Source organism: Cylas formicarius, unplaced genomic scaffold (assembly GCF_029955315.1).
Source record: "Cylas formicarius isolate icCylForm1 unplaced genomic scaffold, icCylForm1.1 PGA_scaffold_1__22_contigs__length_36826433, whole genome shotgun sequence".
NCBI classification, from domain to species: Eukaryota; Metazoa; Arthropoda; class Insecta; order Coleoptera; family Brentidae; genus Cylas; species Cylas formicarius.
In genome coordinates, this window is record NW_026844264.1 from 33,194,600 (window position 1) to 33,211,040 (window position 16,441).

The following is a 16,441-nucleotide window of genomic DNA, read 5'->3' on the forward strand; positions in this document are numbered from 1 at the left end:
ATGTTCCAAGAATTGTTCGTCAAGAAATATAAAAAGATAAAGATAGACAGAAGCGTGTAGTGCTGTAAATGGCCTCCTTTCGCACTGGAACGAAAATAACTATGATACTCCGGTCGGAATGGCACCCACGCAAGCGCCCATGACACCTTTACCGAGAAAAGCCGCCACACTGTCTACCGCCGCCGGAGTTAGTAATATCGCGACGACCGCCTCCGGAGGTTGTCCGAAACGAGTTTCGATATCAGTAGCGTCGATACGTCGACCCCACAGGTGTTGATAAAAAGTTTCTCTCGGTCGGACTGGTATTCCGGGTGCCGCGGGTCCCGGGAAGAGTCCGGGAGGTTGGAATTTTTTTTCCGGGCCTGCCGTAGTCGAAAACTATATAGTATGGGTCCCGCCGTCGTCGCTGGTCTCTTGGGTTCCTAATGGGTGAGCGAGTTATGCGACTTCCTTAGGGCAATTTTATATTATTGTCATCATCTTTTATAAAAAATGTATTATTGTTGGTAGGCGAACATATAGCTAGCGAAATGCTTTTGCTGACTGAACTGAAATTGACTTAAAGAAATAAACTTTTTGTTAAAGAATAGTAGATGCGAGATACCATCGAGCACCGAACCACCATTTCTATACTACTTACAACGATCTAAGCGCCTACTAAAACTCCGATAGTTCATGTTCTGAAAACTTGTTTTTTATTGTTTGATCAGATGTCAATGGCCCAAATTATCCTGCGGACTCGCTTGAAATATTTTTTCCAAACAAAAATAAAATCCGCATGTTTTTTTTCAAAAAAAAAGTTACATTTTGGATAATAAAAAAAATTTCGACTATATTAAAAAAAATCATGGTTCCTTTTTAGAAGATTTAGGTTAGAGCAAAGCTTGGGATGATGGCAATACTGCAAGGTTTTTTTTTGTTTTCGGAAATTCGGATATCTATGAAGACCTGTTCGATGCCGATGAATTTTGGAAACCTTATGCAGTAGTTTTGAGGTCTTCGAGGTATATTGTCTTACAATATACAATACAATTTTTAAGGTTCTCAAATCATGTAATTCAATTTCATTTTGTAGTAAGCTTCTTGTGTCAGGCGATGCTCTAATTGCAAACACGAAAAATAATCCTGCTAAAAAATTGTTTCTAATAGAGACTCAAGCGTTCCCAATGGGTCTCAATTTTGAATTTGTTGCGATATAGGCAACCGAGTGTAGCCAGTTTTCACATAAGACCTTCACGATTCATTGCAGATTTTATTTTTGAAGAACATGATGAAGAAATGCTTAGGGCAATTTTGTTTCAATATTGTCACATTTTTTTTAAAAAACGGTTTTCACTTTCTCTTTAGGGGAAAAGTTATCGCCTCATCACATTTTCACTGGTTCGATGTAGCTTTGAATTAGTCAATAATTCTTTCATTTTGTGGTAATTATTAAGTATCATTTACTAGTAACTGTCTAAGAAACAAAATTTAAAAAAATAGGAATGTTACCATATTTCAATTAGGCTGCTAAGTACAGAAGGAATTAAAAGATAAAAATTTGAAGAACTGCAGCGGATTCAATGCTAGAAAATTTTCTACGAAACTTATGATGGAGGATATTTTGCAATAAGCTTCCTGTGCCGTCCGATCCTCTAATTCCACAAAATCTAACAGCATAAAAAAGCAATTTTTGAAATTACTGTGATAAAGGCAACCAATTATAGCAAATTTTTTGTCTAAAAGTTTATAATTAATTGTAATAATAATAATAATAATAATAGAAACATTCATTGCAGTGCGAAACGTACAACTTTCATTTTATATTCCCAAATCGTACTGATTTCATCGCTGACAGAGGACCCAATGCACTTAGCAAAGTCTCTTGAAACCTAAAGAACTAGAAAAGAAAAATGAATAAAAACTCATTGAATATGAATGATAGACCCCAAAACGTCACTTTATATGCGTAACTAATTTAATATTAATTCAATAATAAGAATTCAAAAATTGGCTAGAAAATATGGAAACTAAGCTGGAAAATCACTGACTTCGTGCTTGTCGGTTAAAAAATTCTTGTCTTAATTTCCATTTAAGAAGTAATGATTATCGAACTATTAAAGAAAGGGGAATGGTATTGTAAAGTTTATAAATACTTCAGCAAATGCTTCTTTGAAGGAGAGACTTCCTATGCGCTGGTGGAGAGATGAGCCACCTAAATCTAACGTTTAAACTATCCTATAAGTTATTTTATTTGTCAAATAAAGTGGACTGTTATTAAAAAACATGTTATGGAAAAATTTGGCATAAAATAAGTGAGATCCAGAAAGTCAAATACTTCTGAAAGATCGAGACTTTGTCAAATTAAAGAGGCCATTGTGTTTTCTGTAGACTTACCATGCCTCAACGCATATTTGTGGTGTTACAATAATTTCTTTTCCTTTAGGACGTGGACTAACCCTACTAACTAACTAAATTTTTGCTATGTTTCATATATTGGTTTTAGGTTAGGTTTTGTCCGCCTTTTATAAAGAGTGCGATATTAATACAACAGTTATAACCTAAAATACACTAAATGCGGGAACTTTTATTGATTCTAAACCGAAAATTACCAGGAAACATCAGCAAAATCTCGTCGAAATGTAGTTATATGTAGATTACGCTGTTCCAATCGAAACATTTCAAAGGGCGCCTACAAATTATGCAAAAAAAAAGGGCGAGAAATCGGGCTCGTGTTTTTCTTTTTACACGACCCCGGCCGGCTCCCGCCCGCCACCCTCCTAGCGTACGTTTGAACGTTCGGCCGACCTCGTCGCTCCCTCTTCCTTTGGCTTTTGATAAATGGTATTTTTCGTTTCCCGACACTCCGGATAAAAAGGGAATTTTCAATTCGGACCGGGAATTTACCCCTCCCGCCAACCACCCCGCCGCCACCGTTTACATCGAAAATATTATCTCCTGGTGGTGCGACGGGACGGGGGGTGGAGGGAGTCGGGATTCTACGTACAGCGATTTATCTTTATTTTCTCCCTATCGGAACAGGTCAAATTCGGTCTAATAGAAAAAAATCGCCCAAGAAATTTTAAACCAGCTGGCAACCGCGCAAAAAATGGAACGGTTTTGACGATATCACTTTTTCAGGTATGGCAGAACCAGTGATCTATCGAACTCATTAGTCAGCGTCAGCATATCTGACTTCAGTCTGAATTTCTGATAAAGTATTCAGATTTTCTTAGAAACAACAAAGATTTTGTGAAAAGCAAGTCATAATTTTTAAGAAACGTCTCGGGATATCGGACTTCAGTCGAAATTTCTGCGAAACAATTTAGAATTTCTGAGAAACGAGTAAAAATTTTTGCGAAACATTTTCTCCGAAAAGAGTCGGGATTTCCGAGAAACATGAAAAAATTTCTGCGAAACTTTTTTTTTAATTTTAATAATTTTTTACTATCTGAATGCGAGAGTTCGAATACAATTTTTGAAAATTGAGCTACCAACCGAATTCTGACACGTTTTTAATTTATTATTTGAAAAATTTGCAAACTATAATTTATAACTTATTGCTTATAATTTATAATTTGGGCAGTTTTCATTGAATTACCTGAACTAAAATAAACACGTCATATTTGTGAACTAAAAATTAAAAGTAGATGTGCAGTGACTTCCAACTCTTCTCAACTTGCTCCGTACAAAAAATGCATGAAAAAAAATTGGGAGAAAGTGAGGAAAGTGTATATTTTAGAAAATAGAACGCGATGGCACGAGCAATTGTTATAATCAAACGAATTTTTCAATTTTTATGACTTTACAAAGCAAGTAATTGATTAAAGAAAATGGATATTCGCTTTGTGACATTTTTTGCTATTATTTTTTAAAAATTGTTTTGAAATATGCCCCATACCCAAGGTCGCATAGTTGTATCGTATAATCGTATAAGGTATTCAGCAATAGATAATCTATTTATTTAGGAGGATGTGTACTTTAAATATTATCTCGGAGCTCCCAACTTTCACTAAAAGCTGCAAATTCTAAGACATATAAAATGAGCCAGACCCGTATAAACTTATCTCGAACCATCAGCATAAGTAATCAGGAAAACGATTACGTCGGGGTCGAAAGCTATAAAATAAACATTCTTTCAACTTTGCTTTAGAAACATGTCATCTATTTACAAACCTCCTGGATTCCTCCTGCGTCGTACGTCAAACTTGCTGACGTTTCGCCAATCATCTCGTCGGCATCTTCAGATCTAAACTGAAGTGGTTTTCATTTGCAGCTCTGAAGAAACCTACCGGATGATTGGCGAAAAAACTCGCATGTCCATTATTTTTCTATGATTCTAGAGGTAATGTTTTGCACTTTCCATTTCTGTTAATTAAAATGACGTCACTTTTTGTAGCCCCGCGCATCCGCCCAAATAACTCCGGGCCGGAACTTTGTGTAAACTTTGACGCGATAACAAAGGGGGAAGCCATTTTCCCCCTGCGTTTGTTTTAACGTCATAACAAACGGCGGTCGCTTTAAAATTTAAATGCAGTTTCAGTTTAGTTCGGGAACTGATGATGGCGATTACCCGACTTTGTCTAGCTGGCGGAGGTAATATATTCCGTCTCGAGGGGTAAAATCGCTTGCCTTCGCATTACTTCGCACGTACGGGGTGATTTACAAGTTTGTGACTCGTAGAAGATAAACGCCGCGCTTGTTGACCGAGCTCGATATCGAAAGAATTCCATCGGCAGAGTGCTAAAGGCCTATATCACAGAATAGTAACTGTTTTTATTGATTTAACTTCAATTAGACATTAAAAAAAAAAAATAAGACATGGGTGGGATTTCTAATAGAGCGAGTCGACAATCTCATAGCAATTTTATCGTCTAAATTAAAACATAGAATCGCTAGGCCTTCTGTTTCACTACACCATCTGGTAGTAGTGGGTCCTCTATCAGACATTTGTAGATAAGGAAGCCCAATCTCGGTGGTTCCTTATAGACAAAGAAAAATTCTTTCCACCTTTACAATTTCCAGATTGGAGGGCCATACCAGTTATCAGATGAGTAGTAGTAGTAGTAACTGGCGTTTCATCTGAAATGCGTAGATAAGGAAGACCAAACCCAGCAGTTCCTTCAAAATAGAGAAGAGTGATTTTCACGTTTTCACCTGGGTTGCAGCCACCAGGTACATCAGAACTCCCGCTGCTCAAATTTACACACAACTGCAGTAGCAATATATAAAAGAACAGTGCCCAATTGTTTCTTCACAATCAACTTCCACATTCTTCTACAAAAGGCAAATTTGCGCGAATTGTCCACCCCCTGAATTTTCCTCTCTCGTTATACGTCAACATTTAAATAGGCCATTTTTACCTATAAGTCGGGAACGTTTTCGCCGGTTCGGCTATTTTCATTTCGGTAACAATGTTTTCCTCCACGAAATGAGTTTCCGCCAAGCTCCCGGACGAATCAATTTCACTCGCTTCCTTCGCAGTAAATGGATTTCTGCAATTTGAAATTCTCTGTTTACTCGATACCGAGTGAACTGTCAAAATCCACTCGGTTAAACCGTTTTCTGTCTATCACCTCCTCAGAGTTTAATTTTTATGAGTTACCAAATAGGTTGACCTAGCAGTAGAGTCACTTGGAAAGTAACTATAAACCAAGAGCGATATAGGGCCAAAGGTGGAACCTTGCGGCACTCCGTGCACCACCGATTTGGTCCTGGACGATTCCCTCTCTGAGGGATGATCTCAAAGGGATTTAACTGACATTTTTTACATATGCATGTCTCTTCAACTGCAAGCGACCACTATAACAGGTATTCGCGCTATTTTTTTCCTTTCATAGTGACAAACTTCATAATTTGATTGCCCGAAGTCTACGTACGCCTATGGCCGAGTTTTTTTGCACGCCCGTGCGTGCCGGGGCAGTCGATGTAAAAGAGGCGAATAAAAAAGTCGATATGAAAACAAAACCGGCCACTTAATTAAAACTCGAATATAAAATTAAGCCTCGGTTAATCTGAATCGAAGTAATTAACAGGCACAAAGGGGCGACATCCTTTTTCGGCGCAGCTCGCAGATTTGATTTTTAATTAGGCCGTGGAACTTTGAACCAGCCGAAAGTTAATTCCGCGACTTTGGTAGCGCCGTTTCGAAGAATAAGTAGATGGGTCACGTGGTTTCTGCGACACTTGTCGCGTATGAGCTTCGGAATTGGTGAAAAATTATTATATCAAATATTTAATAAAACAGCTTCACTCAAAAAGCAAAGTTCACCTCAATATATAAAGAGACAAATACTTACGGAGGGCTAAGATCTCTCAAATTGGGCAGAGCCATGCAAATGAGACATTATAGTAAATCTTATATTTAAAGTATAAGGTTAAAAAAGGTAGCACGAATTTCGGGACAACCTGTATATAAATCGCAATGTGGATCGAAAAGACTACAAAGCAAGGACCTGGTTTAATGACTTTACTTTTAATTTTAATTTATATATCCCACGCAGTTTTGTAATGATAAAAACAATTTATTAATAAAAATTATTAACTTGCATTCTGGGTCTCATCAGAAATTTTTACAATACTAGAAAGTGCTAACAAAACACACACAAGCACTTGGTTAGTTTTGGTTAGACCTGTTAATAGTTAGTACTAAATCTACTATTCTGTAAATGTGGGAACAGCGATATTCAAGAGATTTAAATGTCTAGGACACAGCCATTGCAATCCTTACAGGAGGAGTTTATATACTTCGTCATTTTTTAAATTAATTTTTGATACATTTTTTAATCGAAATTCTTGTCTCTTCCGAGCGATCGTTGCTTTTCATTTACTAATAAAAAAAATCTAACAGTTATATTTGTTAGTGTTATTAAATATTAAACAGAATTTGCGTTCTCGTTGTTTTCAAATCAAAAAAGTAAACCAAACCAAAGAGATATAGATAAGGTGGGCGTGATAAGTTAGAATCTGCAAAATGACCCAAATCATATCATTCAATTTAACCAAATACTAAATAACAGATCAGAAATTGACATAATAAAACTTTACAAACCCGCTCATAGCTGTAACCTTGACTACAGACACTGCTGCAATATTATGGTGTTTGGGTGAAACATTTATTAAAAGAATGTCAATAACGGTTGACCTCTAGAGAATATCGCCCACCTTTGCATATTGGAGATTCCATTGTCAAAATTCATCATATCTCCTAGCTACGTGCGTATATCAAATAAAAAAAATTTCGCTGGCTATCTTGTATCTGTATGCATTGATAAGCCTAGATTTTGAACCTCATTCTTTCACGACCTGCATAATACTTTGTTTATCTTTGTAACAAGCTTCCACCTACTACTACAAATCTGTTAGTTTCTTCAGAGCTTAACTAAAACTGACTGGCATTTTACTCCGTGCCTGCTGCTGTTGGAGAAGAGCGGAGCTAAAGAGCAGACAGACATACTTCGTACAAATTTAAAAATTTAAGTTATTATTCGTATAAGACAAGTATTAATTTTGTATAATATAGCATCTCTGAAGTAGGCCGGGGACGGACGAACCAAAAATTCCACCAAAGCGCCAGCTCGTTTATGATATGGCGGTAGCCTAAAGCCCAGTTATGGAATTGGCAAACGGACTTTAATAAAACGATTTATTTTGTAAGCGACACCCTTCGCTAACACCTAAGTCGGGTCTTGGGTAGACGCGTAAAATCGATGTGACTCTAAAATCTGCCACAACTCCGATAATTTTCAGACCATGGACGTACAAGGCTTATCTTTAGCTAAGTTTATAGTTCATATCACCGACCTCGGGGGTAAGAAAAACAATGTATCCCTAAAAATGTGGTTTTAATACCAACTCGTTTAAAGTAACTCTTTTTTGCTAATTATGTCCAAGGATCTTCAGAAGATAATATTGTTTGATTGTTTAGAGATCTCTATAGATTCGCGGATTTTTTATTAATAAAAACATTGATTACATGCAAGAAAGAATATTAGAGACTACTACTACTACTTTAATATAATGTTTATATATCTAGAACGCTGTCTAGTTCAATATTCAGATACAGAAACCATACTGGCCGCCATCTGATGTACGAGTAGACACGCCCGTCTTTCTTTCGAACTAATTTGTTTTTTATTTGAATATAAATAATAAAATATATATTAATATATAAAAATATATAGTTATGGCTTCTTTTATGAGTTTTTCTGGAAAAAAATTAAAACGTATAGCATCCCTGCCTTAACCCTCTTTAATTTAATTATAACATAAATAAATTCATATTTCTGAGAGCTTTGGTTACAGTAACTAACTTAATGTCAACATTATACACATTACATTACATCTTACAAATTATTTTCTATTCCGATGGATGCCATAAAACAAACTAACTTCTTTCCCCCATGGAGACATTTTAAGTCCTACATTAAAATCATTTATGTAAGCGTCAAGATAATTATATATTTAGTGAAGTGGTGACTAACACAGGAATGCTGTGTATCGCTTTTCACTTTTAAGATATATGTTGGAGTAGCACTTAACAACTGGACAAAGAAAATCGAAATGAATAATGCTTCTCCAATTTGCAGATGATCAACGGCAAGTATGACCTACAATATGTAATGGAGTTGTGGTGGGGGTGGTTTGAAAACTGACGTCACTCATTTATTATTTCTGTTGAAACTTATCAATAGAAATTGTTCACCTGACAGACTTTAATGTTGAATTAATACAACTTTCTCAATCGTAGTTGGACAAGAGCTTAAACAATGCCGTTTTCAACTTTGTATGACTGGAATTTTAAAAATAAAGAACACAGAGTAGGTAACCATGGCAACGACCTAATTTTTAAAACCCTATTGTTTTCCTTTCTCCATATACTCTAAAAAACGTATAAAATGACAAACGTAACAACAGAAATCGTGGAGAAATGAACCAATCGACGAATGCCGAGTTCAAAGCGGGAAACACGTCCGAGTGGAAGCAAACACTCAGGCGGAACCTTACGATTTGCCTCGACGGCAGGGAGCAGGATAAGAAATGAAATAGTAGAACAACATTAGTTTACTCAGATAATAATGAAAAACCCAAATATGAAAATAAATGAAGCCGCTTTTAAAAAATTAAGCATGCTTACTGATCCCTCAAAAATTGTAACAACGTTAAAACAAAGAAGGGTAATGTTCATGACACACGATTGGCCAAAGAAGTAGAAGAAAAAGCAAAATATCGCCAATACCAGATGAAATGATAATTTACGCAGAGGACGACTTCGCAAAACGTTCCAAACAAACGTATGAACATTTATTTATTTTATTTATTTAGAGGTAAAAACGTTCAAACGAGTGTCAGTATCCCAATCGTGTCCGATACGGGCGATTATCGTAACTAATGTCTCCTCTCTCCCCCTTTCTTTCCCTCTCGTTATTAATGGACGGAAAAACTTCACATACAAAAAAGAACTTATCTCGTCCGCTCCATTTTTTCTCTCGTGCGTTCCTCGACTTCCCTTAACGCGTGTTTTTACGCCCGAAATTATTCCCCCGATCCGATATATTTCCACTGGGAGGGATTGAAAAATGGGAAAGTATTTCGTTCCCGCGGGCGGTCATTGTTTCCGTGGCATAAATCCGACAAATTGGCAATTTGGTAAAATTTGCGCACTTTCAGTTTGTACGGTCCGGTTGTTGCTTGCTTTTTTTTACGGAAATTTTGTACCGCTTTACCTCTCGTATTTTGCAAATTGGCACACTCAGAGCTTTATTTTTTTATGATAACATTAACCCTTCAAAAAATAACCTTTCAAACCATTTAAAATTTAAGCCGATTAGGATTAGTATGGTGTGTCTTAAAGAATATCGTGGTATATTCTTCCAGCTATAAAGGGAATATATTTTTCTTGTTACTTTCGCAAAAATCGAAAACAATCCAATTTTTCGAAAGTATACGCGCTTCTCCGTTTTTCTGTAGACGCGGCATTAATTGGCTATAACTTTCGAACGGTTTAAGCTATGACGTTCAAATTTGGCTCCTTTTAAACAGTCCACGAAACACATAGGCCAAGAGATAAATGCCGCAAACAGACATCGGCGTTCATCTTTTTTTTTTTTAGTTTTTCGACTGTTTTTTGGACATTGCTATGAAGCACGATAAATTAATAGCGGTTAAACAAAATTCGTAAAAAATATATCAAATTGGTTTAAACGGTATTACAGGCTACGTCAAGAGCTACAATTTCTGAATTAACTATTTTCGTCTGTCACGCACGCCGCTCGAGATATTTGAATATACCAGGAAAAGCGCGAGATCCAATGGAAAATTGTTTGAATTATATACAAGGTGTGTCGATCATGGACGGAAAATCTAAAAGTTCCCTAAAATTTCTGTTTGTGTGGGTAAATTATTGGCGATAAATGAAAAACTGTTAAAAATGAAATAATTATCTTTTGAACAGTATCGTTAATTGTCTCGAGAGAGAGAGTTTCACGTTTCGCCTATCATATTAAATCGCAATTACCTGTACAAATGTTGATATTTAAGAAAGCTTACCGTAACTTTGAAGTACGCGAGACGAGCAAGACATTTTATACATCGTTTAGGACAAAAAGCCGCACTATTTTTCAGACGGTGAGATTACAAATCACTACGTTGTTTTCATTCATTCGATTATTCACTGTTATCAATATCCTTTTTCGATAAATTTTAGAAAACAATCTTTCAAACCAGTTAAAATTTAAACGGATTAGGATTAGTATGGTGTGTTTCAAAAAATATCGTTTTGGTTATAAGGTTGACGTTTTATAAAATGACATTATTTTCGTTTATCGATAAATTTTAGAAAAAAATATTGTGTGTTATACTGGACCAAAACGTGCAAAATGAAAAAATGACGATCGTCGCCACACAAATTGTGGAGAAATGAACCGATTTGGATTCCGCCAACGCTGCGTCGCGTCCCGTTATAGACTCGACGTGAAAGAAGTTTACCGACTCCTTTTTTTATAGCTTTCTTATCTGTTTTAAGCTCCGACGGTCTTCGGATCTCGGTCCCCACGCAATTGAATTCGGCAAGGCATTCGAAGTATGCAGAATCCAAAGCAAGAGACACGCCTGACTGGAAGCGAACACGAAGCAGGAACGTCCGATTAACTGAACAATTTGCCAAAGGAATTCAATTCATTTTCTGTTTTAAGTTGCCATCAATTCAATTCAATTTTTAGAGTATGCTAGCTGTGTCTGGCAACCATACAATTCACAATTAAAGAATAGAGCGTGTGTAGCGTAAGTTCCTTAAACTACGACGAGATTATAAAGCTTTTGAATCTGACATCTTTGGAGAGTAGGCGCATATTTTTTGACATCGCTACATTATACAAAATCCTTAATAATTTGATGGATTCACCAGATTTTCTGGCATCTGAAGGTTTTCATATTTCTCTTATTAATGCAAGAAATAAGGCTCTTTTTAATATTGATTTTCATAGGACCAACTATGGCATTAACTCGCCTATGAATCTAATGTGCAAGCTGACAAATATTTTACTCACCAATAACGAGCATATTGATTTATTTTCTGACTCTCTCAGTAGTTTTAATCGCAAAGTAAAGATGTCTGTTTTAAATCCAAACTTGGTAGTCTAGCAACTGTAAGTGTTGGTGTTACTAATTTTATTAGGCTATACTAAATTTTATTAATAATGTAAATGCGTAAATAAAATTTTTAATTTTTAATTTTTTTTAAAGGAAATGTTTAAACTAAAGCGATTACGGTGGACTGTAGACATCTTGCGTCAATATTTTATGCAACGGAATAAACAAAGAAAAGCAAAAACCGAAGCACCTAATTGGTTTAAACGTAACTTTAAAATCCGGGGCTATTAAGAAACCCACGGACGATCAACCGTTCCGGAGATGAAATTAATACCGCAGGGAGGGGGTGGCTCGGATTTTTCCCACGTAGGGATTTCCTCCGGTCCGGGATTTTCCTCTCCATTAATAATACCATCACGCTTCTCGTCGTTCGAACGTGATTTTCTCCGGGCCGGCGACTCATTATCGGCTCCGGATGATTTATGCAACAGCTGGTTTTTCCCTTCGACGAATATTTAAGTTTTTCGTAATAGCTACTCGAGGTCTATTAAGTTCCGGGGAAAATTGGTTCGAGGACCCGTCGAGAACGAAGGAAAAAGAGATAAGATGTAAACGAAAAGAGTATTTGCAGTCGTTAATGGCGCGGACTTTGATCATCTCATAATTTCGAATCTAAAAAAAATGTCCGGGTGATTATTGAGAACCGGTTAATAATAATATTAGTAATAATAATAATAATAAAACTTACTGACCGATAGGTGTATTACACAGAATTCGATTCAATCCAAAAGTATCCTATCGATGGCTTGGATCGATTACAACAACACATCCACTTTTAATACATCTCTTGGAAATGCTTGAAGTCTCCTGCCCTCTAATTGGTTGCATATAACGCATCCAGAAAACGTGCAACTGTGTGACGGAGCAATACTGCGCTACCTTGAAGGCAACGAACCTTATAGGTATCTCGGAGTTGACCAATACCGAACACAAGACACCGAGAATGTCAAAACAACTTTAGGCAGCGCCTACGGTATCGATAAAGTGGCCTTATCGAATATACTTGTGTTGCCCGTGCTTCTCTATTCCTTCGGGGTGAGGTGGAGACGAGAAGGGATGCGAGTTCTAGATGTGAGCACGCTTAAGATCATGCATCTCAATCATATCATATCATCCGATCAGAGAGGAAGAGGACTTCTAAGTCTGAAGTGTCTGCACGATAGGCAGGCGTTGCCTGCAAAATCGCCAATAACGTAGACCCACTTCTGAAACTCGTGAGGGATCATGAAGCTGCCAATCTCGGAGCATTTTTCTTTAAAGCAGCAAGTCAAGCTTCAGACTGCTTAGGTCTCACCTTTCGCATTAGATGTAAATAACCGGCTAATACTTAAATAGCGAAAAGAATAATTTTCAAAGTCTTTTAGATTTCTGTATATGATTGGAAAACCCTGTATATGTAAGTTATGGTTTTGAATGTCCCGCATTTCCTGGTCCACAAATTTTGCCGATAGAGTTAATAGTTTTCGAGAAAATAATTATTTTCTGGAAGTCAAATATACAAAAAAATATATTCAAATTTTTTTTAAAAATACTTTGCGATATTTTTGTAAGTCCTTTTTAAACAGGTGAAATCCGGGCGTAGACTTCTACCCTTTTACCAAATCTGAAATCGCCTGGTAATTTTTGAATATAGTACTCAATATTTTGAACACCCTGTATAACAGGTGAAAACTTTAAATACAAAAGTGTTTGCTGTTTATGCGGGCTATATCGTCATGTAAAACAAACGGACATCCGAAGTACAGTTTTTCAGTTATAACCAATTATCAATAATCGGGAGACCCATTTTTCAGTTTCTTTGAATTTGCGGCGCACCCTGTACATTTTTCAAACATTTTCAGGAGTAAAGTTTTATGCAAACGTAATTTTTAATTTTTAAAAATACTGCCCGACCAACCAGCCCCCCCCCCCCCCAATTTTAATAGGTTCCGTGAGAGGACCAAACACTATCAGACTGAAAAATTTAAAGTCGATAGCTTCAAATTTCGGTCACTTATCGTGTTTCATAGCAATGTCCAAAAAACAGTCGAATATCAAAAAAAAAGATGGACGCTGAAGTTTGAGCGTAGCCATTTTCACATATCTTATGCATCTCGTGAAGTGTTAAAAAGTAGCAAAATTTGAAGCGTCGAACTCAAACCGTTCGGAAGTTATCGTCGAAAGAGTTCAGTAACATAGAACGGAGAATGGACAGACAAAAAAAACCGTTTTCATCTGTGCCAACGATGCCGACGGCTAGGACGCACCGTTTTCGAGATCTGAGTTTAGTGATTTCACCGATTTTTCGAAAGTAACAAGAAATTGGTGTCCATCGCTTCATTTCGAATTTGCTGGCCCAAACTCCGTCAAAGGGATGACCGTCCCGTGTAAAAAAAAAAACATACCCGGGATTACGTACGGTCCGACAAGCGGGCGGGTCGGAAGGGGGATCCGGGGGACACCGGTTTAACGAAAATGCCCCGGAATTTCGACAGTGCCGGAGTCCGTAACACCGGAAATGACGCCATTAACGCGAACGCGGGTCCGGCCGATTGTTTTCGGCCAGGAGACCGTTAAAAAATAGTCCCGGGTCGGTCGAAAATTTATTAGCGGGACCGCAGGGGCCCCCGTCCCGTCCCGCACCACCGCCGCCGATAATAAACTCCACAATAGTGTTTATAATAGGGGTGGGGGTCCGGGCGGGTTTTCGCCTGCGATGAGCGCGATAATGGAGCTTTGATTAGTGGCCGGTTTAAAGCCATTAATTGAAATATGTCGACGGCGATGATTTGGAATTGATAAAAGGGGGGTCACGTGACGCGTCAATTTTTAACGAAGATTTAAGTGAAACGGGCGAGGCAGGGCAGAGATAACGGCTAAATGGAGTTTGCTAATACCCGCGAACCATTGTTTATACAGTGCGATCCTCCAAAATGCGATCTACTACTAGATCAAAGCTGAGCAACGAAGCAGAAAACTGGTCCTAGAAAGGCAGTTAGAAGGACCAGGTGTATTATTCTCAAAAGAGTTTCTGAAATCTTTTTCAAGCCAACAGCAATCAACTTCCATATTGATTCCTTCAACGCCTCAGAGTTGAGGAGGAAGATTTTCGAAGATAAAACCCTATCCGAAATCACCCAGCACGTCCTGCGAAACCTTGCTGGACCTTACCAGTACCACTGCAGATGATTCTTCTACACAGCAGGAATATTAATCTGAAAAAACAAGTCAAGAGGTTTCTTCAAGTTTCGAAGATTTTTAGTCGATGGTACATGAGAAACACTAACTACACCAAAGTAGAATCTTGAATCGACTCCTTGCAGTTGACAAGAAGGCTTTCAAAAGATCGCGCAGCAAGTCATGTACCGCTACAGATGATTCTTCTACACTGCAGAAACGTTGGTTTGGAAAAACAAGTTTTGAGGATTTAATATTACAATTTGTCGAGATATAATTATAAAGATTTACAGTGGATGATACATGGGAAACACTGACGGCACCAAAGTAGAACCTTGAGTCAACTCCTGCATTTATTAATTTAACTCCTCAGAGTTGGTGACTAAGACTTTCGAAAGATCAAGTCATACGAACCATTGCTGTCCTTTACCCGTACCGCTACAGATGATTCTTCTACACTACAGAAACGTCAGTCTGGAAAAACAGGTCAAGAAGTTTCTTGAAGTTTCAAGGATTTAATATTTCCATTTGTCGGGTAGTAGTTATGAAGATGTTGAACTTCTCAGAGTTGAAGGGTTTGAAAGTTTTGAAAACTCGCACCCCTGAGATTCCCCAGCAAAACCTTAATGTACCTTACCCATACTGCTGCAAGGGTTATTGTTCAAGTTTTAAAGAGTTCATGTTATAATTTGCCAAGTGAAACTTGATAAACAGCAACGACACCAAAATAGAACCTTGAATCAACTCTTGTATCTATTACTTCAACTCAACATTTTCAACTTGACTTGTGCACCGCGTTATCATCATATACGTTATTACGCGCTACGTCACCGCGACTCAACTTAAGCACTCGGCATCACTTCATTATGAGATAACAGTAATCGACCGAGACCATCATCAGGTCTGAATTCAAATGCAAATGAGCATCCGCGCCATTAACCGCAATTTCGACCTTACCGTTTCATCCTCGAAGTGGCAATAACAAATTCAGCTGTCAATAAGTAAGGCTTGATGTTTGTAGAATGGTGGAGGTGGTCAAAAAATATGCAACAATGGCGGTTTTGTTATAGTAATACTGTAATATTTTACTTTCCTACATATTTGTAGCTCCCTGTGGGCGAAGTATTAACAAAGTTTTCCCCTTTTGAATGACCCGAGCGAATGAATTGCTTGTCGAATTTCACGGACTAGGTTTATCCCGAACCCAATATCGGAAGAAGTTTCCGGTTCATTTTCCATTAAAGGGCGATAAAAAGTTGCGTATAAGTTTGCCGGAATAAACTTCACCTCTTTAGGTCGATCGTGAGAGAAACTCCCAATTCACCCTATACGGAAACGGCACGTCGAGGCTGACAGAAGCCCAGTATAAAATTTTAAATTTTATTTGGAGAACGTTAAATATCCCTAGAAATGATCCGAATGATGATACTAGAATTCAACATAAGTGGTCTTGAGTCAGGAGTTAAAAAATCCATGATTTCTGGCATACTTGGACCAAAAATATAGTGCTTTTACAACTGACCTCCTGATTAACTTTGATAGAACACCCTGAGGAACAAACCCTCACACGTAACCATTAAAGGACCGTCCTTGTAATTTCTCGTGCTACACTAACAAGCGGGATATAAGTATAAGTAATTTATTACTTATAAATATA

General features: G+C 37.4%; 1 protein-coding gene across 2 annotated transcripts in view; it reads left to right on the top strand.

The window, feature by feature from the left end:
- The first annotated feature begins 219 nt into the window (after window positions 1–219).
- LOC132696393 (D(2) dopamine receptor) overlaps window positions 220–16,441 on the top strand; it is a 36,260-nt gene continuing 20,038 nt past the window's right edge. For both annotated transcript variants that reach the window (XR_009618026.1, XM_060661195.1), the window contains exon 1: window positions 220–429. The gene's annotated coding sequence lies outside the window, so the exon portion shown is untranslated. The remainder of the gene's footprint in view (window positions 430–16,441) is intronic.